The 27,904-nt window shown below is 37.3% G+C and overlaps 1 protein-coding gene across 2 annotated transcripts in view; it reads right to left on the reverse strand.

Moving 5' to 3' along the window:
- TPST1 (tyrosylprotein sulfotransferase 1) overlaps positions 1 to 27,904 on the reverse strand; it is a 163,632-nt gene that overhangs the window by 134,450 nt on the left and 1,278 nt on the right. Inside the window, exon 2 of one of the 2 annotated variants that reach the window (XM_047838741.1) lies at positions 23,953 to 24,069. The exons of the other annotated variant lie outside the window; for it this stretch is intronic. The gene's annotated coding sequence lies outside the window, so the exon portion shown is untranslated. The remainder of the gene's footprint in view (positions 1 to 23,952; positions 24,070 to 27,904) is intronic. 2 annotated transcript variants of the gene reach the window in all.

Below are 27,904 nucleotides of genomic sequence, written 5' to 3' on the forward strand. Positions count from 1 at the left end.
AAATACCCCAAATTCTCAGTAAAATACCTAACAAGACAAAACCCATAAATATGTTAACATGTTTCCATGTCCAGAAACATACTTGTAAGTCACTTTAGTGGCTGCCTAATAACTTTACTGAAAGGATCTAGAACTAAACCAATGTGGGTTTGCTCTCTGGTAAGTTATAGGTAGAGACCAGGTAGAGAGTTATCACACAAAGGAAACTATTTGCAGCAAATAAAGAGATCAGGGAGCATAACTTCCAAAGTAGTGAATCCCTGAGCAGGGGTGAGTGGGTTCCTTTTTTTTTTGTTTTTAATTTTTTTTAAGTTTATTTATTCTGAGAGAGAGACAGTGTGCCTGCACAAGAGCAGGGAGAGGGAGAGAGAGAATCCCAAGCTGACTCCACACTGTCAGTGCAGAGTCCAATGTGGGGCTCAAACCCATGAACTGCGAGATCATGACCGAAACCAATAGTTGGACGTTTAACGGAGTGAGCCACCCAGGCGCCCCAGTGAGTTCCTTTTATTTAGGGATAGGATGAATATTCAGAAAAGGAAGCTCTGTCATCAAATGTAAAGGCAGGCATAAGACTGCATAGGGGTACTTAGAAAACAGTTCTATACATGCATCCTATGTTACATTTAATGAACCTCATACTCCTCCGAGGATGGAGATTTTAACATAATGAAGCAGAGGGAATTGTCAGAGGAGGGGCTTTGGATATGCTCTGAGAGCCTGTATAAACTAGATGGGGTTTTGGGCTCCTTATCTCAGGAAAAAAACGCAGGACTTTGCTTACTTACGAAACAGCACTGTAAGTTTTTACTACTGATTTATTGTCTCTGAAATGGTTAGGCTATCTCCTGGCCTAGTAGAGACTGTTAGTTTTTGCATTCCATTTGTTCCTTTAAAATCTTTAACTACTGAGGTTTTTGTATTTCTTTGTAATTCTAACCTTCAAGAAAGTTCTGAGAAAGTTCTCCAAGAAAGTCCAGGAAAGTGTGCTTGGGCAAGTAGGGCACAGACCTTGGGGGTGAGGGGTGGGGAAGATGGCTAGGGGCTTAAAATGACCTCTCTTATGTCACAAACGTTATGTTTTTTTTCTGGGGACCCCGAACTCTTTCTGCTTACAGAGCTACCAACAATTATTTGGCCAGTTCTCTATAGTTATCTGTGATAATATTCTTGTATAAACAAACTTCTTGGGGCGTCTGGGTGGCTCAGTTGGTTGGGCGGCCGACTTCGGCTCAGGTCATGATGTCGTGGTCCGTGAGTTCAAGCCCCACACTGGGCTCTGTGCTGACAGCTCAGAGCCTGGAGCCTGTTTCAGATTCTGTGTCTCCCTCTCTCTGACCCTCCCCTGTTCATGCTCTGTCTCAAAAATAAATAAACGTTAAAAAAAAAATTAAACAAACTTCTTTGCACATGTGATTATTTTCTTAGACTAACTTTTTAAAAGAAGAATTGCTAGGTCAAAGTGTGTGGAATAGGAGTGTGGGATATGCTTGATTTTAAAATATTTAGTTAATATTTGATTAATTTCCTCATATCCTACACCCAAATCAGAAAAAAACTATATTGGCTCTATCTTCAAAATACAGTCACAATCTGACCACTTCTCAACATTTCACTAGCACCACCAGCATTTCTTACCAGAAATACAGAAAGGTATCCTTACCTCTACTCCTGCCCCCTACAGACTATTCACAACTCAACAGCGAGAGGGATCTTTTTCAAATTTAGTTAGAATACATCATTCCTCTGCTCACAGCCTACTACTGTTTTCCAAAATAGTCTTGAAAAGGCTTAAGACATCCAACACTAAATCTGTGTTAAATTTCTTTTTCTACTGATTTTGTCAAGAAATCTCTATTGGCATCAAAAATAGCATTGACAGAGGTCAGGCCAATATATTATCACAAATTAATAATTTTGTTGTTCAAAGTAATTGAGAAGGCACCTCTTAACATTAGAACTTCCATAAGGACGAAAATGAAGGCAACTCCTTTACTAAGGGATAATTTGGGGGAAAGCAAAGTCTTACCATATATCCAAGTATACTTGATAATTGTGTCAACATAATTTGGGGTGATTCTTTCCACCTTTCATTTTTATTGTACTTTAAACTACATTTGAGGGGGAAAAGTATGTTCTATATCCCCTTCAAGATGTTTGAAATCAAGTAAGATGGTGGTCAAAGCCCTTGTAAGGGATACTAAAAACGTAAAGAAAGGGATCTGGGCTTTCCCGGAAATATTCTCATATTCCTCACTAAGCTTATGAAACCTACTTTTCCCTCTGTGCATGTTTCTTAATTTGGAAAATCACAGAATCATACAACAACAGTGCTAAGAGGGGCCCTTAGATCATTTAGTCCAATGCTCTCATTTTATAGATACACAAAAGGAAGCCCTAATAGCACATCTTCCTCATCACTTCTCTAAATCTTACCTACTCAAAGGTTGCGTCTAATTTTTTTCATGTATATTTTACTTGCTCCAAAACATTTTAAGCTCTGAAATTCAGAGATATGTTTTGTCCCCTATCACAGCATGCTTAATAGAGCATGAAGTCACATCATATAATGAGCCTCCAAAAAGTATCAGTAAACCAATCAAACTGAGAGGTACATTTCTCTAGAAGAGAGATGTGGAAATGAGGTCTCTACTCACATCTTGGTACTAATTCTCCTCATTCTTTTTTTAAAAAGTAGCCCATGGGGTGCCTGGGTGGCTCAGTCAATTAAGCATCCGACTTCCACTCAGGTCATGATCTCATGGTTTATAGGTTTGAGCCCTGCATCGGGCTCTGTGCTGAGAGCTCAGAACCGGGAGTCTACTTCTGATTCTGTGGCTCCCTCTCTCTCTGTTCTTTCCACACTTGTGCTCTGTCTCTCTCTCTCTCTTTCTCTCTCTCTCAAAAATAAACATTAAAAAATTTTTTTAATTGACCCTATCTACAGAAACCTTATGAAAGAAACTGAAGAAGACACCAAAAAACAGAAAAATATTCTGTGTTCATGGATAGAAAGAACAAATATTGTTAAAACATCAATACTACCCAAAGCAATCTACATATTCAATGCAATCCCTATCAAAATAATGCCAGAATTCTTCACAGAATTAGAACAAAGAATCCTACAATTTGTATGGAACCAGAAAAGATCCCAAATAGCCAAAGCAATCCTGAAAAAGAAAACCAAAGCTAGAGGCATCACAGTTCAGGACTTCAAGATGTATCACAAAGCTGTAATCATCAAGACAGCATGGTACACAAAAACAGACACATAGATCAATGGAACAGAACAGAGAGCCCAGAAATGGACCCACAAACTTATGCCCAACTATTCTTTGACAAAGCAGGAAAGAATAACCAATGAAAAAAAGACAGTTTCCAGCTGGGAAAACTGGACAGTGACATGCAGAAGAATGAAACTAGACCACTTTCTTGCATCATACATAAAAATAAACTCACAATGGATGAAAGACCTAAACATGAGACAGGAAGCCATCAAAATCCTAGAGGAGAAAGCAGGCAAAAGACTCTTTGACCTCAGCCACAGCAAGTTCTTACTTGACATGTCTCCAGAGGCAAGGGAAACAAAAAATGAACTACTGGGACCTCATCAAGGTAAGCTTCTGCACAGTGAAGGAAACAATCAGCAAAACTAAAGGTAACCGACAGAATGGGAGAAGATATCTGCAAATCACATATCAGATAAAGGGTTAGTATACAAAATCTATAAGAACTTATCAAACTCGACACCCAAAAAACAAATAATCCAGTGAAGAAATGGGCAAAAGACATGAATAGACACTTTTCCAAAGAAGACATCCAGATGGCTAAGAGACACATCAAAAAATGCTCCACATCACTCATCATCAGGGAAATACAAATCAAAACCATAATGAGATACCACCTTACACCTGTCAGAATAGCTAACATTAACAACTCAGGCAATGACAGATGTTGATGAGGTTGCAGAAAAAAGGGGAATCCTTTTACACTGCTGGTGGGAATGCAAACTGGTGTGGCCACTCTGGAAAACCGTGTGGAGGTTCCTCAAAAAATTAAAAATATAACTACACTATGACCCAGCAATTGCACTACTAGGTATCCAAAGGATACAGGTGTGCTGTTTCGAAGGGGTACATGCACCACAATTTATAGCAGCACTATCAACAACAAAGTATGGAAAGAGCCCAAATGGAATAATGAAAGAGGAATGGAAAAAGAAGATGTGGTACATATATACAATGGAATATTACTTGGCAATCAAAAAGAATGAAATCTTGCCATTTGCAACAACATGGATGGAACTAGAGGGTATTATGCTAAGCAAAATTACTCAGAGAAAGACAAGTATCACATGACTTCACTCTTATGTGGAATTTAAGATACAAAACAGATAAACTTAAGAGAAGGGAAGCAAAAAATATAAAAACAGGGAGGGGGACAAAACATACCAGACTCTTAAATACAGAGAACACACTGAGGGTTGCTGGAGAGGTTGGGGGTAGGGGGACAAGCTAAATGGGCAAGGGTCATTAAGGAGGACACTTGTTGGGATGAGCACTGTGTGTTCTACGTAGGGGATGAATCACTGGATTCTACTCCTGAAATTATTATTGCACTATATGCTAACTAACTTGGATATAAATTAAAGAAAAAAAAAAAAAAACGTAGCCCTATAATTTAAATAGAAAGTAGAGCAAAAGCTGGTCTGACCATTACTCTCATATAGTCAATCACTGTGCACACACACACACACACACACACACACACACCAGCCTTTGTCCATTACCTTAAACTCTTATTTTGCTGTATTTTCAAATAAGTAGTATCAGTATTTTCTCAACTAGGACATTTACAGAGCTGAGGCTGAGCTGGAAGGGAACACTAAAAAGTTTCATCTTGTTTTCATCTCCAGGGGAAAGAAAAAGCATTAAACACTGCAACAAACATATCTGAAAAATCACTATTAATAGGACTGCCCTTTCTCAGCAAGCCAAATGAAAGAATCCCAGAAATAATGCTCTAGAGAAGAAAAGAGTGTGACACTATTCTTCCCTACTCAGATCTCTGCAAGTTTTATAGAGATTTCTAATCAAAACAGTTTTCAGTCAACAGAAATAGGTATAGAGGTCAGTAATCAGGCTGTGCCAAAACTCAGTGCACACACACAGGCCCAGGCACATGCACTCATTAGTACATTCATCACACCCTGCTTTAAAATTTTTTTTTCAACGTTTTTAAATTTATTTTTGGGACAGAGAGAGACAGAGCATGAACGGGGAAGGGGCAGAGAGAGAGGGAGACACAGAATCGGAAACAGGCTCCAGGGCTCTGAGCCATCAGCCCAGAGCCCGACGCGGGGCTCGAACCCACGGACCGCGAGATCGTGACCTGGCTGAAGTCGGATGCTTAACCGACTGCGCCACCCAGGCGCCCCTATCACACCCTGCTTTAATAATCAGGAAGGTGGCCACATACTAGGTCCAAAGAGATGATGAGCAAATGTCCAAATTAAAGTAACATTCCCTTAAAACCTTTTTTACATTGTTACTTATTAGCTCCTTTCTTCCTATGCCTATTCATGATATCAACCAATGTAGCAAATAGCAACAGCCAATTCTACTCTGCCTGCTGTCTAGAGTCCGTTCTATAGTGGGTTTCTCCATTCTCTTAAGATTTTTAGCAAAAGGAAACATAATTTTATCATGTGTTCAAACTTGCCAATTAATATGTGTCCAGGGGTTAATTTGAATTACAGCTTGCCATTCAGCAGAAACTTCTAATAAACAAACCATTGTTGTAAGACCAATTCTTATGTCAGCTCATGGCATGCCAAATGGGAACACCTTTTTCTAGCTACCCATTGGGGTCTGCCACAAGAACCACTGACAATAAGTGGCAAACAGCAAAAAAAATACAGTACATGCAGCTGACGATCTTTTACTGGGACCCATCTTCCTAAAGAAGATGTGTATTGGAATTTTGTTTTCAATAAATCCCATAGTCAAGAAGGAAAAGAGCTGGTCAAACACTAAGAACTGGACCAAATGCCTATGACAATAGACATAAGAGCACAAGTTAAACTCACATATAACATTTTCAATGGTTCAAATTAAATAAAATGTCTAGGAATTGCTTCAAAAATATCTGAATGTAGATGTGTGAGTAAGGAGAGGAATTATATATGAAATCAGGTGGCTGTGAGTTAATAACCTGAAGCTGAGTGATGGGTACTTGAGGATTCAATATAATTTTCTACTTTTGGATATGATTGAAAATTTTCATAACAAATGGTTAAATGAAGTAAAACAAAATAGAAAGTTTAAGTTGCCAAATTCCAACTTTCTCAGATCTGCATATCAGAGGGTCATTGTAAACTAACCATTCTTCTTCCAGATTCTTCACTCATGTTTCTCATCTATTTAAACTACCCTGGAGAGAGAACACATACACAAAAAGCAAATTTGCTCAAATTACATACTCTAATTCAGTTACACAATTTTTCTACTAATCTCCTAACTTTTAGAATTAAAAAGAGAAAAGATGATAGCATTGAATTAATGTAAAAAAATTTTTTTAAGCCTAGTGTTTTAGAAGACCTGGGCTCTAGTCTGAAATCCACTTTTTTAAAAACCTATGGGGGAGGGGAAGGAAAAATAAAAAAAAAAAAGAGGTTAGAGTGGGAGAGAGCCAAAGCATAAGAGACTGTTAAAAACTGAGAACAAACTGAGGGTTGATGGGGGGTGGGAGGGAGGGGAGGGTGGGTGATGGGTATTGAGGAGGGCACCAGTTGGGATGAGCACTGGGTGTTGTATGGAAACCAATTTGTCAATAAATTTCATATTAAAAAAAAAAAACCTATACAACTAGTTAAATCACTGAGCACCAGTTTTTTCATCCCTTAAATGGGGATGATGATAATCAAACTCTTTTCACACCAGTATAAGTTATAAAAAGAAGACTAGAGAAAAAATGCAAAAATATAGAAGAATACCTGCAAGTTGTCTTTTTTTTCACAGTGCTGCTGGAAGTGGAGTCAAGTGGATAATGCATATAACAGGGCTTTTAAAGAACAGGAGCTTGAAACAAAATGAACCCAAGGAAGTTCACACCAAGGCACATAATAATTAAAATGGCAAAAATTAAAAGAGAGAATATTAAAAGAAACAACAGAAAAGTAAACAGTTACATACAAAGGAAACCCCATAAGGCAATCAGCTGCTTTTTTAGCAGGAACTTTGCAGGCCAGAAGGGAGTGACATGATATATTCCAAATGCTGAAAGGAAAAAACCTACAACCAAGAATACTCTACCTGGCAAGGTTATAATGTAGAATTGAAAGAGAGATAACGAGAGAAAAACGAAAGTTAAAGAAGTTCATCACCACAAAACCAGCCTTACAAGAAATATTAATGGGAATGCTTTGAATGGAAAGAAAAGGCCATAATCAGAATTAAGAAAACTAAGAAAAGAAAAATTTCACAGGTAAATACAGACATAATAAGAGGAGTAGATTGATCACTTATTAAATCAGTATGGAGGCTGAACCACAAAAGTAGCAAAATCAATCATATCTACAAAAATTAGTAAAAGATGTAAAGATGTAAAATATACCATATACATGAAAAACGGAGGGAGTAGTAAGTTTAGTGCTTTCACAATGGTTATCTGAAAACTACTTTAGCTTTGAAAAGATAAAATATTAGTAAAGATGTAAATACATGCCATATACATGAAACATGGAGGAAATAGTAAATTTAGTGTTTTCAGAATGGTCAAACTTAAGCTACAATTAATGTGATATAGATTACTATACACATAAGACGTTATATATGCACCCAATGGCAGCCACAAATCCAAAACCTATGACTGATACACACAAAAAAAGAGAAAGAAATCCAAGTATAACGCTAAAGACAGCCATCAAACTACAAGGGAAGACAGTAAGAATAGACAGGAACAGAGAAAACTACAAGATCTATCTATATGCTGCCTACAAGAGACTCACTTCAGACCTAAAGACACATACAGACTAAAAGTGAAGAGATGGAAAAAGATGTTCCATGCAAATGGAAGTGGGCGGGAAAAAAAGCTGGGATAGATATATAAGACAAATGAGACTGTAAAAGAAACACTGTAGCAAGAGACAAAGAAGGACATTGCATAATGAGGAAGGGATCAATCCAACAAGAGTATATAGCAATTTTAAGTATCCATGCATCCCACACTGAAGCACCTAAATAAGAAAGCAAATATTGGGGCCCTGGGTGGCTCAGTCAATTAAGTGTCCGACTATTGGTTTCAGCTCAGGTCATCATCTCATGGTTTGTGAGTTCAAGCCCCATATCAGGCTCTGTGCTGACAGTGTGGAACCTGCTTGGGATTCTCTCTCTCCCTCTATCTCTGCCCCCCCCCCCACACTTCCCCCCAAAAATAAATAAACCTGAAATTTTTTTTTCAAAAAGTTATTTCTTAAAAAAAAAAAAAAAAAAAAAAGGAAAACAAATATTAACAGACCTAAAGGGAGACACTGAGAGTAACACAAGACTAGTAGGGGACTTTAACACTCCACTTACATCAATGGATCATACAGGCAAAAAAATCAATTAAAACAACAACAACAACAACAACAACAACAACAAAACCCAGTGGCTTTGAATGATATATTAGCCCAGATAGACTTAACAGATATATACAGGACATTCCATCCAAAGACAGCAGGACACACGCATTCTTTTCAAGTGCATATGGAACATTCTCCAGGATAGATCACATTAGGCCTCAAAACAAGTCTCAATAAATGTTAAAAAACTAAAACAAAATCAAATACTTTTCCAACCACAATGGTATGAAACTAGAAATCAATCACAGGAAAAACTAGAAAAAATACAACCACAGGGAGGGTAAACAACATGCTACCAAATGGCCAGTAGGTCAGTGAAAAAATCAGAGGAAATAAAAATTACATGGAGATAAATAAAAATGGAAACACAATGGTCCAAAACTTTGGAACACAGCAAAAGCAGTTCTAAGAGGGAAATTTACAGCAATACAGGCCTACCTCAAGAAACAAGAAAATTCTCAAATAATCTAAACTTACACCTAAAGAATTAGGAAAAAAAGAACAAAGCCCAAAGTTAATATAAGGAATGAGATAATAAACACCAGAAATAAATGAAATCAAGACAAAAAAAAATAGAAAAGATCAATGAAACAAAAAGCTAGTTCTTTGAAAAAATAAACAAAATTGATAAACCTTTTAGCCAGACTCATCAAGTAAAAAAAGAGAAAACCCATACACATAAAATCAGAAATGAAAGAGAAGAAATAACAACAAACACCACAAAAATACAAAGGATTATAAGAAGTTACTACGAAAAACTATATGTCAACCAAACAAACAACCTAGGACAAATGGATAAATTCCTAGAAACATACAATCTTCCAAAACTGAGTGATGAAGAAGTAGAAAATTTGAACTGAATCAGTGATCAAAAACTCTCACCAAATGATGGCTTCACAGATGAAATCTACCAAATGATTAAAGAAGACTTAACACCTATTCTTCTCAAACTATTCCAAAAATAGTAGAGAAAGGAAAAGATCCCATATACATTTTATAAGGCCAGCATTACCCTGATCCAAAACCAGACAAAGACACTACGAAAAGAGAAAACTACATGCCAATATCTCTAGTGAACACAGATGTAAAGATCGTCAACAATATATTAGCAAACTAAATTCAACAACACAGTAAAAGAATCGTTGATCACAATCAAGTGGGATGTAAAATGGTTCAATATTCACAAAATTTTAAATGTGATATATTACATTAACAAGAGGAAGGATAAAAACTGCATGAGCATCTCAACAGATTCAGAAAAAGCATTTGAAAAAATGCAACATCCATTAATGATGAAAACTCCCGACAAAGTGGATCTAGAGGAACATACCACAACATAATAAAAGCCAAATGTGAAAAACCCAAAGCTAACATCATACTCAATGGTGAAAAACTGAGCGTTTTCCCCTAAGATCAGGAATAAGTCAAAGATTTCTACTCTCATCATGTTAATTCAACATAGTACTGGAAGTCTTAGCCATAGCCATCAGACAAATACAAGAAATAAAAGGCATTAAAATTGGTGAAAAAGAAGTAAAACTGTCACCATTTGCAGATGACATGTTACTATATATAGAAAACCCCAACAACTCCCTCAAAAAACTATTAGAATAAATGAATTCAGTAAAGTTGTAGAATACAAATACACAGAAACTGTAGCATTTCTCCATACTAACAACAATTAGTAGGAAGAGAAAATAATCACATTTATAATTACATCAAAAAGAATAAATTTAACCAAGGAAGTGAAAGACCTATACTCTAAAAACTATAAGACAATGGGGCGCCTGGGTGGCTCAGTCGGTTGAGCAGCCGACTTTGGCTCAGGTCATGATCTCGCGGTCCGTGGGTTCGAGCCCCGTGTCGGGCTCTGTGCTGACAGCTCAGAGCCTGGAGCCTGTTTCGGATTCTGTGTCTCCCTCTCTCTGACCCTCCCCCATTCATGCTCTGTCTCTCTCTGTCTCAAAAATAAATAAACGTTAAAAAAAAAATTAAAAAAAAAAACTATAAGACATTGATGAAAGAAACTGAAGACAACAGATGTAAAGATACAGCCATGCTCATGGACTGGAAGAACTAATACTGTTCAAATGTCCATTCTACCTAAAGCAACCTACAGATTTAATGCAATCCTTATCAAAATACTAATACTATTTTTCACAAAACTAGAACAATCTTAAAATTTGTATGGAACCACAAAAGACCCCAAAGAGCTAAAGCAGCCTTGAAGGAGAGGAACAAAGCTGGAGGTATCACAAATCTCAGATTTCAAGATATACTATAAGGCTATGCTAATAAGAACAGTATGGTACAGGCACAAAAACAGACACACAGATCAATGGAACAGGATAGAGAGCCCAAAAGTAAAACCATGCTTACATGGTCAATTAAACTATGACAAAGGAGGCAAGAATAGAGTAGGGGGAAAAGACAGTGCCTTCAATAAATGGTGATGGGAAAACTGGACAGCTACCTGCAAAAGAATGAAACTGAATCACTTTCTTACACCATACACAAAAATAAACTCAAAATAGATTAAAGACCTAAATGTGAGACCTGAAACCATAAAACTTCTAAAAGAAAAACAGGCATTTATCCTGTGGACATCAGCCTTAGCAACAACATATTCATGGATATGTTTCTGTAGGTAAGAGAAACAAAAGCAAAAATAAACTATTGGAATTACACCAAAATATAAAGCTTTTACACAGCAAAGGAAACCATCAACAAAATAAAAAGGTAATGCACTGAATGGAAGTAGATATTTTCAAATGATATATCTAATAAGGGATTAATACCCAAAATATAAAAGGAACATATACAATGCAACACCAAAAAGAACAAACTATCACAAAATGGGCAGGGGACCTGAGTAGACATTTTTCCAAAGAAGATATACAGATGGCCACCAAACACATAAAAGATGCTCAACATCACTAATCATCAGAGAAATGCAAATTAAAACCACAACGGGATATTACTTCACATCAATAAGAATGGCTATTCCAAAAAGACAAGAAACAAGTGTTAGTGAGGATGTGGAGAAAAGGGAACCCTCATGCCCTATTACTGGGAATGTAAATAGGTGCAACCACTGTGGAAAACAGAATGGAGGTTCCTCAAAAAAATTAAAAGTAGAATACCATATAAATCCAGTAATTCCACTACTGGGCATTTATCCAAAGAAAAGTAAAACATTAATTCAAAAAGATATATGCACCCCTATGTTTATTGTAGCATTATTTATAAGAGACAAAATATGAAAGCCACCTAAGAGTCCATCAACAGATGAATGGAAAAGATATATATACCACGTGTGTGCATATATATGTGTGTATGTATGTATATATATGTGTGTGCACATACATGTTTGAATATATTTTTTAACTTTAAAAAAAGTTTATGCATTTTTAAAATTTTTTTTAACTTTTTATTCAGTTTTTGAGAGAAAGAGACAGACAGAGTATGAATGGGAGAGGGGCAGAGAGAAAGGGAGACACAGAATCCGAAGCAGGCTCCAGGCCCCAAGCTGTCAGCTCAGAACCCGACGCGGGGCTCAAACTCATGAACGGTGAGATCATGACCTGAGCTGAAGTCAGACACTTAACCGACCGAGCCACCCAGGCGCCCCAAAATGTTTATGCATTTTAAGAAATAAAGAGAGCGAAAGAGAGAGAGAGAGAGAGACAGTCTGTGTGTGTGTGTGAGCAGGGAAGGGACAGAGAGAGAGAGAAGGGGAGACAGAATCCTAAGCAGGCTTCATACTGTCAGCGCAGAGCCTGATGCGGAGCTCAAACTCACAAACAGTAAGATCATGACCTGAGCCAAAATCAAGAGTCTGACACTTAAACCGACTGAGCCACCCCTGTATGTATGTGTGTATGTATGTATGTATGTATGTATGTATGTATGTATGTATGTGTTAGGGGTGTGCGTGTGTGTGTGTGTGTGTGTGTGTGTGATGGAATAGTCCTAAAATAGAATCAGATCTTGCCATCTACAACAACGTGGATGGACCTAAAGGGTATTATGCTAAGTGAAATAAGTCAGAAGATAAATACCATAAAATTTCACTTATACATGGAATGTAAAAAAATAATTGAACAAAAAACAAAAAAGGATCATAAATACAGAGAACAAACTGGTGGTTGCCAGAGAGGAGGGGGTTGGGAGATAGGCAAAATAGGTGAAAGAAATTAAGAGGCAGAAACTTCCAGTTATAAAATAAATAAGTCACAGAGATAAAAAGTACAGCATACAGAATACAGTCAATAATATTGTAATAACATTGTATGGGAATGGATGGTGATTGTAAGCATTATCATTGTAAATATTGAGTAATTCATAGAACTGTCAAATCACTATGTTGTGATAAAAACAGAGAGGGGCGCCTGGGTGGCTCAGTTGGTTAAGCGCCGACTTCGGCTCAGGTCATGATCTCACACTCCGTGAGTTCGAGCCCCGCGTCGGGCTCTGTGCTGACAGCTCAGAGCCTGGAGCCTGTTTCAGATTCTGTGTCTCCCTCTCTCTGACCCTCCCCCATTCATGCTCTGTCTCTCTCTGTCTCAAAAATAAACGTTAAAAAAAAAATTTAAAAAAAAAAGTTTAAAAAAAATAAATAAAATAAAAACAGAGAGAGAAAGAAACAAATCAAGAAACAGACTCTTAATTATAGAGAACAAACTGATGGTTAGCAAGGGGGACATGGCTGGGGGATGGGTTAAATGGGTGATGGGGAGTAAGGAATTCATTTGTCCTGATGAGGATCGGGTATTATATAGATTGTTCAATCATTACACTGTACACCTGAAACTAATATAACACTGTGTGTTAACTAACTGGAATAAAAACTTTTAAAAAAATTACTATGTTGTACATCTGAAACTAATATAACATTGTATGTCAACTATACTTCAATAATTAAAAAGGGGGGGGCACCAGGGTGGTTCAGTACGTTATGCAATTGACTCTTGATTTTGGCTCAGGTAATGATCTCATGGTTCATGAGATCGAGCCCCGTGTGAGGTTCCACGGTCACAGCGAAGAGCGTGCTTGGGATTCTCTCTCCCTCTTTCTGCCCCTCCCCCACTTGATTCATCTCTCTCTCTCTCTCTCTCCCTCTCTCTCTCTCTCAAAATAAATAAAAATAAAACATTTAAAAAAACAAAAGCAAAAAAAGACCACAGGCCTGTGGCACCCTTCATACACTGGCTCCTCCTCATCTTCCAACTTCACTTCCCAGCTCTCCTCCCATGCAGCCTGCCCCATTCAGGACCACTCTCACTCCACACAAAACACCTCCATACCTGCCCTCTACTCATCCTGCTGCCTCCTAGGTTATGCCCTATTCTCCCTTTTATACACACCTCCTCAGTGTTCTTTTCCTATCTCCCTCGCCCCCAAAATAGATTGTTCCAACTTCTGTAACCTCAGGCACTTGGGAACAACATGTTGGTTTGCACACTCATGCACTGTATTGTGGTTAGTTTACCCTCAGTAGATTACAAGCTCCTTTAAAGTACAAATTAAAATACATCATCATGCAGTGAGTGCATAAATATCAGATAAAATATAAAGCAAAGAAAATACAGATGAATAATAAACACCTAGTGAAATCTTCTCAAATCTCCATAACATACCTTTAGAGTCATCTGAAACAAAGCAAATGTTCAACAAATGTCAAAAATGAAGCAAGGAGATACAAATAAACACAAACAAAGTAATCTGGAAATCATAAAAAATTTTGCAATTTCAATCATTATCCCAACAGGACTTTTTAAACTGAATCTACAAAATTTATAGCACGTAGAAAAAATAGTTTTTCCAAGAGTTTGGGAAAGAACACACACAAATATTAAAGTATTAACAAAACTATTATAACTGTTATGGTATTAAGATTCATTGGTGGAACAAAGTTGAAAGCCCAGGGAAAAGTAGCCTCAACTATGTACACAAATTTGATATATTTCAAAAGCAAACATCACAGAACACTGACAATTGTTTAATTTATGTGCTGGGTTCCCTCATCCACATTCCCACACTCACCCTCCTTCATCTACAGCTATCCTCTACTTACATTCTGATGCCTCTCAACTCTATTTTCAACCAAGGCCTGCATCCCAAATCTCAACCTGATCATTCAAAGGCCAAGGCACAACTCAACTCTATCTAGATGTTCCATTGGCAGTCAAATTTAAGAAGACCAAATGGAACACATCTTCCCTAGTAAATTTCTCCCCCTCTTCTATTTCTTCTACTGGTAAATGAGCCGCTTCCTCCTAGATGCCCAAGATAAGTATCTGGGAGCCTTTACGTAGTTTCTCCCTTAACTTCTCCATGGTAACTTGTGAAGTCCCGTCAATTTTTCTCGCTTTGTGTCTCTTGAATCTATTCTCCCTCTCTCTTCTTCCCCTCCTGACATGGCTTTAATCCTCACCCTCATATTTTCTCACTTGCGTAACTCCATGGCCTAATAACTGATACTCTCTGACCTTCAGTCAGTTCATTCAATATCCTGTTTCAGAAGTAATCTAAGATGCAAATATACTTATGACACTCCCCTGCTTAAAACCTTTCAAGCCCTTTACTTCTCTCAGAACAAAATCCTCGCCATAACATATAAAATCCTTCCAGATCCAGTGCTTACCTGCCCCTAGCCTCTTCTTTTATCACTCCCCGGCTCCAACACCCCCTACACACACACACTCACCCAGTTCTGCTTGCATCTCTTAACTAGGCTTATCAAAAAGAAAAGAGAATGAACCCAAATAAATAAAACCACAGTAAGGAAGGAGAAATAACAACCAACATCACATAAATACAAGCAATTATAAGAGAATATTATGAAAAACTATATGCCAATAAATTGGACAAACTGGAAGAAATGGGTAAATTCCTAGAAATATATAAACTACCAAAACTACCACAGGAAGAAATAGAAAAGTTGAGCAGACTGATAACCTGCAAAGAAATTGAATCAGTAATCAAAAAAATTCCCAAGAAACAGAAGTCCAGGGCAGCTTCACAGTGGAATTATACCAAACATTTAAAGAAAAATTCATACCTATTCTTCTCAAACTATTAAAAAAAAGAAAAAGAAAGAAAGGAAAACTTCCAAACTCATTCTATGAGGGCAGCATTGCCCTGATACCAAAACCAGAGAAAGACTCCACTAAAGAGAACTACAAGCCAATATCCCTGATAAACATGGATGCAAAATTTTAATAAAATACTAGCAAACTGGGGTGCCTGGGTGGCTCAGTTGGTTGAGCGTCAGACTTCGGCTCAGGTCATGATCTCACAGCTCGTGAGTTCGAGCCCCATGTCAGGCTCTGTGCTGACAGCTTGGAGCCTGCAGCCTGCTTCAGATTCTGTGCCTCCTCTCTCTCTGCCCCAACCCACTCACATTCTGTCTCTGTTTCTCTCAAAAATAAATAAACATAAAAATAATTTTTTTAATTAAAAATAAATAAATAAAATACTAGCAAACCAAATCCAGTAATGCATTTCAAAATAATTCACCACAATCAAGTAGGATTTACTCCTGGGTTGCAACACCAGTTCAATACTCACAAATTGATCAACGTGACACATCGCATTAATAAAAAAAAGGATAAGAACCATATGATCATTTCAATAGATGCAGAAAAAAACATCTGACAAAGTACAATATCCATTCATGATAAAAACCCTCAACAAAGTAGGTTTAGAAGGAACATCCCTCAACATAACAAAGGGCATATATATAAAAACCACTGATAATATCACCCTCAATGGAGACCATAGAGCTTTTTATTTTTGTTGTACTGGCACATAAATAGACACATAGATCATTGGAACAGAATTGAAAACCCAAAAATGAATGCACAGCTATATGGTCAATTAATCTTCAACAAAGCAGGAAAGAATATCCAATAGGGAAAAAGACAGTTTCTTCAACAAACAGAGTTAGGAAAACTGGACAGCAACACGCAAAAGATTGAAACTGGACCACTTTCTTATACCAAACACAAAAATAAAATCAAAATAGATGAAAGACCTAAATGTAAGACTTGAAACCATAAAATCCTAGAGGAGAACATAGGCAGGAATCTCTTGGACATCAGCTGTAGCAACTTGTTTCTAGAGAGATCTGCTGAGGCAAGGGAAACAAAAGCAAAAATAAACTATTGGGACTTCATCAAAATAAAAAGTTTCTGCAAAGTGAAGAAAATAGTCAACAAAACTAAAAGGCAACCTAAGGAACCAGAGAAGATATCTGCAAATGATATATCCAATAATAGGTTAGTATCCAAAGTATATAAAGAATTTATAAAGCTTATAAAGCTCAATTTATTTTGGATACTTTATATCCAAAGTATATAAAGAATTTATAAACCCAAAAAATGAATAATTCAATTCAAAAATCAGGAGACATGAATAGTCATTTTTACAAAGAAGACATACAGATGGCCAGCAGACACATGAAAAGATGCTCAACATCACTCATCATCTGGGAAAATCAAATCAAAACTATACCTGGGCGCCTGGGTGGCTCAGTCAGTTAATCATCTGACTTCGGCTCAGGTCATGATCTCACGGTTCATGAGTTCAAGTACTGCATCGGGTGAGCTCCTCCCCACCTTCAGGAACTCTCTCAAATGAAACAACACAAAACAAAAAACTACACTTCACACCTTTCAGCTAAAATCAACAACACAAGAAACAACAGGTGTTTGTGACAATGTGGAGAAAGGGGAACCCTCTTGTACTATTGGTGGAAATGCAAACTTGCGTAGCCACTCTGGGAAACAGTATGGAGGTTCCTCAAAAAGATAAAAAACAAAACAAAAACAGAGCTACCCTACAATCCAGTAATCACAATACAAGGCAGTTACCCAAACAATACAAAAATACTAATTCAAAGGAATACACGCACCCTGATGTTTACAGCAGCATTATCTACAATAACCAAATTATGGAAACAGTTCAAGTGACCATCGACTGATGAATGGATAAAGATGTGGTATATCTATACAATGGAGTATTACTCAGCCATAAAAAAGAATGAAATCTTGCCATTTGCAATGACATGGATGGACCTAGACAGTATTATGCTAAGTGAAGTAAGTTAGTCAGAGAAAGCAAGAACCATATGATTTCACTCCTGTGTGGAATTTAAGAAACAAAACAAACAAGCAAAGGAAAAAAGAGATAGAGAGGCAGACAAACCAAGAAAGAGACTCTTAACTATAGAGAGCAAACTGATGGTTACCAAAGGGGAAGTGGATGGGGGAATGGGTTAAGTAAGTGATGGGGATGGGCACCTGGGTGGCTCAGTTGGTTGAGCATCTGACCTTGGCTCAGGCATGATCTCACAGTTTGTGAGTTCAAGCCCCACATCGTGCTCACTACTGTCAATGCAGAGCCTGCTTCAGATCCTCTGTCCCCCTCTCTCTCTGTCCTGCCCCCACTCATGCTTTCTCCCAAAAAATAAAAATAAATAGGTGACGGGAATTACAGGGTGCACTTGTGATGAGCAATGGGTGTTGTATGGAAGTGGTGAGTCACTATATCATACACCTGAAACGAACACTACGTTGTATGTTAACTAACTGGAATTTGAATAAAAACTTTTTAAAAAAAATCTTTCAAACATATGTTTCCTAAAAGATATACTTTAGTTTCAATGACCAAATGGGCTGAAAGCAAAAGGAGGCAAAAGATATACCATGCACCATAACCAAAAGTCTCTGGAGTAGCTAAACTAACATCACATGTGATGCACTTTAAGATAAAATTTGTGGGGCACCTGGGTGGTGCAGTCGGTTAAGTGTCCGACTTCAGCCAGGTCACGATCTCGCGGTCCGTGAGTTCGAGCCCCGCGTCAGGCTCTGGGCTGATGGCTCAGAGCCTGGAGCCTGTTCCCGATTCTGTGTCTCCCTCTCTCTCTGCCCCTCCCCCGTTCATGCTCTGTCTCTCTCTGTCCCAAAAATAAATAAACGTTGAAAAAAAAAAATTAAAAAAAAAATTTGTTACTAGCAACAACAGGCACTTTATAAGACCTGATATCCATAAAGAAGTTACAATTATAAATACATATACACCTAAAAATAGAATTTCCAAACACAAGAGGCAAAAATTGACAGCACTGAAGGGAGAAACAGACAATTCAACAATAATATTTGGAGAATTCATTACGCTATTTTTGATAATGGATAAAACAATCAGACGAAAGATCAAGTAAAGAGATTTGCCAAGTAGACTCAGCAAACACCTACAAGACTGCAGGCTGCAACAGTAAGCAACAATACATACATAAATACATATGTATGTATGTATTTACACACACACACATATCATTTTCATGTGCACATTCTCTAGGATAGGCCATGAAACAAATCATAAAAATCATACAAAGGATAAAAATCATACAAAGTATATTCTCCAACCACAATAGATTTAGAAAATACCATGAAAAAATATTTGAGAAATTTGCAAATATGTGAAAATTAGACAACACTCTCCTAAATAACCAATGAGCCAAAGAAGAAATACCAAAGTAAGTTAGGAAATACTGAGATAAAAAACACAAAACTTATGGGATGTAGCAAAAGCACCAAGAGCTATGCGATAAGCAAAATTATAGCTGTAAATACCTATATTAAAAATAAATCTCAAATCAATATGTTGCACACCCTAAACTTACACAATATGTCAATTATATGTAAATTTAAAAAATAAAATCTTAAAAGTTTAAAACTTTAAAAATTAAAAGGATCTCAAATCAACAACCTGTTAACTTTAAGAAACCAGAAAATGAAGGGTAACTTAAATCCAAAGCCAGTAGACAGAAGGAATTAATTAGACTACAGTGAAACAAATACAATAGAGAACAAAGAATAAAGAAAATCAACAGAATAAAAAGTTGGTTCTTTGAAAAGATCAACAGAATCATTTAGTTAGATTTAGCAAGAACAAAAAAGAAGACTCAACTTACTAAAATCAGTAATTACTACCAACCTTACATAAATAAAAAATATTCTAAAGAATTATACAGAATACTATAAACAATTGTAATCTAACAAATTAGGTAACTACATGAAGTAGACAAATTCCTTGAAGACACAAAGTACTAAAATCAATTCACAAAGAAATTCTCTGAATCAAGCTGTAACAAGTAAAAAGATTTGAATTAGTAATCAAAGCTTTCCACAAAGAAAAGTCTAAGATCAAATGACTTCACTAGTGGATACTACCAAACCTTAAGAATGAACACCAATCCTTAAAACTCTTCCAAAATATAGAAGAAATGCAAACACTTCCCAATTTATTCTATGAGGCCAGTTTTCTTGATTCCAAAACTAAAGACACTACAAGAAAACTACAAAGATATATTTATCTATATACATGCAAAAACTGAGCCAAATGCCAACAAACCAAATCCAGAAACATATATAAAGGATCACAAACCATGACCAAAGGTGGATTGTCCCAGTCATGTAAGATTGTTTCAACATATGAAAATCAAGTAATGTCATACACCATATTAATAAAATAAATGACAAAAACCACGCAATCATCTCAATAGGCACTGAAAAAGCACTTGACAAAATCCAACACTCTTTCATGCTAAACACAAGGAATAAGTCAGAAATAGAAGAGAACATCATCAACATGAAAAAGGACATCTAAGAACCCACAGCTAACTTCACACTTCATGATTACCCCCTAAGATCAGCAACAAGACTGGATGTCTGCTGTACAGCAGGTTCTAGCCAAGGCGATTAGGCAAGAAAAATAAATTTAAAAGCATCCAGATTAGAAGGAAGAAGTAAGACTATCTCTCATCAGAGATGACATATCATGTATATATAAAATCCTAATAACTCATTTGGGGTGCCTGGGTGACTCAGTTGGTTAAGAGTCCAACTCTTGATTTCAGCTCAGATCATGATCTTGTGCTTTGTGGGTTCAAGCCCTACATCGGGCTCTTTGCTGGCAGCATGGAGCCTGCTTGGGATTCTGTCTCCCTCTCTTTCTGCCCCTCCCCCCTCATGCATGCACATGCTGTCTCTCTCTCTCTCTCTCTCTTTTTCTCTCTCCCTCATAAATATTTTTTAAAAAATCCTAATAACTCATTAAGAAAACTATCAGAACTGTTAAATGAGTTCAGGATGGTTGCAAGATACAGGACTAATGTACAGAACTCAACTGTATTTCTTTGGGCAGGGGAGGGGCAGAGAGAGAGAGAGAGAGAGAGAGAGAGAGAGAATCTTAAGCAGGCTTCACATCCAGCGTGGAGCCCATGACCCTGAGATCATGACCTGAGCCAAAATTAAGAGTCAGATGGTCAACTGACTCAACCACTCAGGCACCCCTCAATTGTATTTCTATGTGTTAACAATAACAATACAAAAATGGAATTAAGAAAACAATTCCATTTGCAATAGCATCAGAAGAATAAAATATTAAGTAACAAATTTTACCAAAAAATGCAAGACTTGAACATGGAAAACTAGAAGAGATTATATATGTTATTGAAAGAAATTTAAGATCTAAATAAATGAAAACACATTTCATGTTCTTGGACTGGAAGGCTAATACTGTTAAGATAGCAATATTCCTCGGGGCGCCTGGGTGGCGCAGTCGTTTAAGCGTCCGACTTCAGCCAGGTCATGATCTCGCGGTCCGGGAGTTCGAGCCCCGTGTCAGGCTCTGGGCTGATGGTTCAGAGCCTGGAGCCTGTTTCCGATTCTGTGTCTCCCTCTCTCTCTGCCCCTCCCCCGTTCATGCTCTGTCTCTCTCTGTCCCAAAAATAAATAAAAAACGTTGAAAAAAAAAATTAAAAAAAAAAAAAAAAGATAGCAATATTCCTCAAATTGATCTACAGGTTCCATGCAATCCCTACCAAATTCCAACTGGGTAAGAGTGCCAAGATAATTAAAAGTGGGAAAGAATAGGTTTTTTTCAACACATGGTACTGAGATAACTGAATATCTATAAGCAAAAAGATGAAGTTAGACCCGTATCTCACACCATATACAAAATTCACAAAAATAGAACAAACACCTAAATGTAAGAGCTAAAACTATAACACTCTTGGAAGAAAACATAAGATTAAATTTTCATGACCTTGAATCAGGCAATGGTTTCTTAAATATGAAACCTAAAGGGTGCGCCTGGGTGGCTCAGTAGGTGGAGCATGCAACTCTTGATCTTGGGGTCATAAGGCCCACATTGGGCATGGAGCCTAACAACAAAACAAAACAAAACAAAAACCACAAGTAACAAAAAGAAAAATGGCCCACATTGGGCATGGAGCCTAACAACAAAACAAAACAAAACAAAAACCACAAGCAACAAAAAGAAAAATGATAAATTGAACTTCATCCAAATTAAACACCTTTGTGCTTCGAAGGGTACCATCAAGAAAGTTAAATGACACCCAAAGAATGGGATATTTGTATTTGCAAATCATATAACTGGTAAGTATCTAGAATTATAAAGAAATCCCACAACAATAAAAAGACTACTTAATTTTAAAATAGGCAAAGGAATAGAGATTTCTCTAAATATATACAAATAGCCAGAAAGCACATGAAAAGATGCTCATCATCATTACCCATCACGGAAATGCAACTGGAGCCCCAAAGTATTACTTCACCCATTAGGATGGCTATAATCAAAGAGTCAGGGAACAAGTGTTAAGGAGGACTTTGAGAAATTGGAACATTCATACATTGCTGGCAGAAATATGAAATGGGGCAGCCACTTTGGAAAACAGTCTGGCAATTGCTCAAAATGTTACACTTAGAGTTCTAGAGTTACCATATGACCCAGCAATTCATGTCCATACAAAAACTTATACAAAAATATTCATAGCAGCATTACTCAAAAGAGCCAAAAGTGGAAACAATCTAAACACCTATTAACTGATTAATGAATAAAAAATGGTCTGTCCATAAAATGGAATATTATTCAGCAATAAAAAGAAACAAAATACCGGTACATTCTACAACATGGAAGAACACTGTAAACCTTAAGCTAAGTGAACCAGTAACAAAAGAGTACATATTATATTTTTACATTTACATGAAATGTCTAGAATAGGCAAATCTACAGAGCCAGAAAATAGATCAGTAGTTTCTTAGAGACGGAGGGGATAATAAATGGGACAGTTGGGGGTGACAAGTAAGGAGTGCACAGTTTCTCTGTGGGGTAATGAAAATGTTCTAAAATTGATTGTAGTAATGAATGCACAACTCTGTAAATATACTAAAAAATCTTATAACTTAAATGGGCAAATGTATGGTATGTGATTTATAACTCAAGTTGTTACCAAAAAAAAAGTAGGCTAAGACCTACGCACTAAACCTCTTAGGGTGACTGCTTACTAAAACAGAAAATTTTAATAGGATCCAGAGTCTCCAACAAAACATCAAAAATGTCCAGGATACAATAAAAAGTCAATCATCATACCACGAACCAGGAAAACACAGCTTGAATAAATAAAAGACAATTAACAAACACTAATACCACACATGAATCAGATGTTAGAATTACCTGAACAAGGATCTTAATTTTTTTTAACTTTTTTTTAAGTTTATTTATTTTGAGAGAGAGAGAAAAAGAAAGCAAGAGCACAAGTGGGGGAGGGCCAGAGAGAAAAATCCCAAGCAGGCTCTGTTCTGTCAACACAGAGCCTAACTCAGGGCTCCAACTCATGATGTGAGATCTTGACCTAAGCCAGAATGAAGAGTCAGAGGCTTAACTGACTGAGCCACCCAGGCGCCCCACCTGACAAGAATTTTAAAGCAGCCATCATGTTTTAATGAGCATTGAGCTATACAACTGAAACAAACAACAAAATAAAAAATCTTAGCAAAAAAATAGAAGATACAGAAAAGAACCAAATGGAAATTACAGAACTGAAAAATAACATAACCAACACAAAAAGTCACTAGATGGGCTCAATCGCAGAATGAATACAACAGAGGCAAAAATGAGTCAAGCTGAAACTGGAAGTAGCACAATAAAAGTGAAAAGATCTAAACAATAGAGAAAAAAATAATGCCTCCCGCACTGTAGGACAATCACAAAAGTTCTAAGATTTGTATTCTCACAAAGAAAGAAAGGAGAAAGAGAACAGTGCTAATAAATTATTCTAAAAATGGCTGAAACACCCAAAATTTGGCAAAACTCATGAACTTAACAGTTCAAAAACCTAAAAGAACTGCAAATAGGATAAACTCAAACAAATTCATGCCAAGATATATCATACTTACACTTATGAAAACTAAAGACAAAGAAAAAACCTTTAAAGCAACCAGGGAGAAAGGATACGTCACCTGTAGGGAAACACGAATTCCAATGATAGAGGGTTTCTCATCTGAAATCATGGAGGTGTCAAGGAAGTGGCACAATATTTTCAAGTGCTAAAAGTAAAGAACTGTCCATCACAAATTCTACAAACAGAAATAGCAAGAAAATCTTAAGAAAACTAAAGAACAAAAGAAGACAACTCTATTGTTTAAATCTTAATTCTAACTTATTACAAAGTATACAAGTACCATTATATGAGCAATTACAAGTTTTTCTTATAATAGTAATTAAATATTTGGGAATTACCGATTTCCCCCTCACCATCACCAATGCCAATGAGATTCATATATGTAGATGGCTTCCCTGTTTCCTTAATTCTCTTAAAAAGAAATAGTTCTGCCACTGTTCAAGATCTTTTATCAATTTAACAGTTCTGTTCTACTTGAAAAATCCAAAGCTTATGAGCCTAAAATCAGAGCTATTTGTTTAAAAAAGATGGAAGATACATTATGTCTCAACCATCCATAAAGTCTATTTTAAATAGTATCTCCTAAAGAGGAAGTCCTGAATGAACCTCTATAATCATGTAACAGCTTAACCATCTTAAAAGCCAAATCCTAAGAGCAAATAATATTTATCTTAATCCACTCTAATTTATAGAGTGTGTGTGTGTGGTTTTTTTTAAACAAGAATGACTATGCAAGTATGACTAGTGACCTGTTAAGCAGCCAAGAAAGAAACAGATGGTCATCTTGCAAAACTGTAAATTCAAGATCTGTTTCACATTATTTACCAACTGATTCACTGAACTAATTTTTATCAAGTTTTTAAAATATACTAAGTACTGTACAAGGCAGTGACAAAAAAATAAATAAGGTACTACCATACTGTGATATAAGAATCACATAACAGAATATATATTAGGTCTTCATCCCTGGCTCCTGGCACAGAGCTCCTAAAACCTTCGGAATTTCTTGATGGGGTTGGAGGAGCATCTTTTGTTATTCATCATAAGCCCCTTTCAACCATATCTTGGGGGATGGGGGCTGGTTGCCAGAAGAACCAACCCCTGACCTCAGAATGGGGGAAAGGGGCTACAGATAGAGTTTATCCCCATCGACCAATGATTATGCCTACATAATGAAGCCTCCATAAACTCTAACTGAAGGGATTCAGAGACCTTCTGGATTGGTGAACACATGGATATGCCCGGATGGTGCCCCCAGAGAAGGCATGGAAGTTCATGGAGGTCCCATACCCCTTCCCACAAGAGATGCCTTAGGTATCTCTTCCATTTGCTGTTCCTGAGTTACATCCTTTCTAATGAGCAGGTAATGGTTAAGTAAAGAGCTTCCCAGAGTTCTGTGAGCCATTATAGCAAATAACTGACCTGGGTTGTGAGAAGCCCCAGTTTACAGCCAGTTAGACCGAAGTACAGGTCATGACCTGGGACTTGCAACTGGCATGGGGGGGGGGGGGGGAGGGGGGGAGGAGGACAGGCAGAGGCTAAAGTCTTAATGTGTGGGATCTACACTAACTCTAGGTAGGTGGTGCCATAATTGGGTTAAATTATAAAACACCAGTTGGTGTTTGGAGGGTCGGAGAATTGTAAAGGGAAAGCCCACATATTTGGTGTCAGAAGTGTTGTGAGTAGTGTAGAAGAGACATAGCTTACCTTCAGGCGTGATCCTAGACCTCAAGGAACTCCTAGTCATGAGAAAAATGGGCCCACGAGAAATAATTTAAATAAAATGATATGTACTATAATAGGTATGTCTACCAAGTGCCAGGAAAGTAAGCAACTAATCACGCCAACAAAGTGACATTTATGCTGATTTTTAAATACTATAGTATTACAATTAAATACTATAGTTCCTCAGGGTTCTATCAGTTCCTCTTAAGCTCTCACCCTAGTTCTCCACCCTAGCTGCACATTACAGTCACATGGGAAACATGTTTTTTTTTTTAATTAAAAAAAATTGTTTTAAGTTTATTTATTTTGAGCGGGGGGGGGGGGGGGGGGCACCTGGGTGGCTCAGTTGGTTAAGCGTCTGGCTTTGGCTCAGGTCATGATCTCGCGGTTCATGGGTTCGAACCCTGCATCGGGCTCTGTGCTGACAGCTCAGAGTCTGGAGCCTGCTTCGGATTCTGTGTCTCCCCTTCTCTCTTCCCCTCCCTTGCTCATGCTCTGTCTTACTCTATCTCTCAAGAATAAATAAACTTAAAAAAAAAATTTTTTTTTTTTTTGAGAGAGAGAGCAGGGGAGAGGCAGAGAGGGAGAATCCCAAGCAGGCTGTGCACCATCAACACGGAGCCTGACATGGAGCTCAGAACCACGAAATCATGACCCGAGCTGAAACCAAGAGTCCAGCATTTAACCAACTGAGCCACCCAGGTACCCCAGGAAGCCTTTTTTAAATGACAATCTCTGGTCCCAGAGCAAATCGACTGAATCAGAATCTCTGTGGAAGCCTTCATCCCCTCATCCTTACCCTTTAAAAGCTATCCAGGTGGTTTCATAAAGTAGTGCCTGGGTTAAAAATGACCAACTCCATTTGAGAAAAACATAACCCAGGCTTCAACCAATCTTCTGGCAATGAGGAAAGAAAAAGATTTCAAGTAGAAACAATATGAGCTATAACAGAGCTACTGTGAGGAGAGAAGAGGATTCTAAGGTTTCTAGGATGAAGGCCTAAAACGGAACAAGAAATGTTTGTGCTTGAGGGGGCTATGTGAGTAAAGGGAAGGGAAAGGAAAAGATAACCAAGTTTGGAGCATTCACTATCCAAGTTTAGCTTTCCAATAGACAAATGAAAATAAAGAATACTTGAAATTCAAGAAAAATGGGGACCGAATACACATCTTTGAAAACCATAAATACAGCACTATTTGAAGCCATGAAAGGAGGTATAATCAATCACACAAGGAAATTAGAGAAAAGAACATAAACCGAAACTCTAGTGAATATCATGTTAATCGGAGAAAATGAAAAAGAGGGAAGCGTCAAGGGAAGGTTTTTGTTTTTGTTTTGGAAGGTGGAAATCTGAGCATGTACGCAGGCTGAGGGAAAAAATGACAATGCAGAGATCGAAGATGTTAGTTTTAGAAAGGAGGACCCTTCTTTGATAAAAGGAAAGGAGATCAGAAATCAGATAGGCATAGGCACACAGAAAAATGATAGAATTTTAGTAGTCAGGGCTGAAGTTCACCAATTTCTTCTGTGAATTTTCTGCTTATTGCAAAATAAGCAATGAAAAACATCCAGTAGGACACCGAGAGGAGAATGGTAAAAATCTACAAACAGCCATTTAGGTTTTAGTACATAAGATTAACCTAGGGGAAAGTCAAAGCATCTCCAGCCAGTGAGAGTAAACTCAGAATCCAGAAGTTTAGAACAGCATCAGCAGCTCACTTACATGATTTTCTCCAGTCTGCTCTGGAGATCCTAGGAGCAGAAAAAACCAACTGTTTGATTCATCCTGACTTGGAGACCATCAGAGCAAATGCAGCAAGAATGGCTTGAAGCCAGTAACATTGCTTTTATACTTTTAAAAAGTTACATTTTTATTTCACTCTTAAAAAAGAAAGAAAGAAAGAAAAAAAAAAAAAAAAAGACAAGGCTGTAGCTACTTCCTTGGGTTGCCAGAAAGAGAGTTTGGGAAAGTGAGGGATAATTACTTTCACTCCTACAGCACTTGTCAGAACTTTCGCTCCTAAGCATTTTTGATCCCTTCAAGAGCTGATTCCCAAAATTCTAAACCTGATTCCTCTAAGCTCTTAAAGGATGAAAATTCATTGCAGGATTGGACTATCCAACCGAGAGAGAAACAAGTGAAATACTTCTTACATACAATGCTGTATTCTGGCTAGTAGGTAAACACTGCTGATTGAAGGTGGGAGCTGATAAGGGAGTGATTATATTTGAGGCTCCCTAAGAATCATTTACAAAGCCAATTAATATAAAACAATACTTAACAC

Source organism: Prionailurus viverrinus, chromosome E3 (assembly GCF_022837055.1).
Source record: "Prionailurus viverrinus isolate Anna chromosome E3, UM_Priviv_1.0, whole genome shotgun sequence".
Taxonomy (NCBI): Eukaryota; Metazoa; Chordata; class Mammalia; order Carnivora; family Felidae; genus Prionailurus; species Prionailurus viverrinus.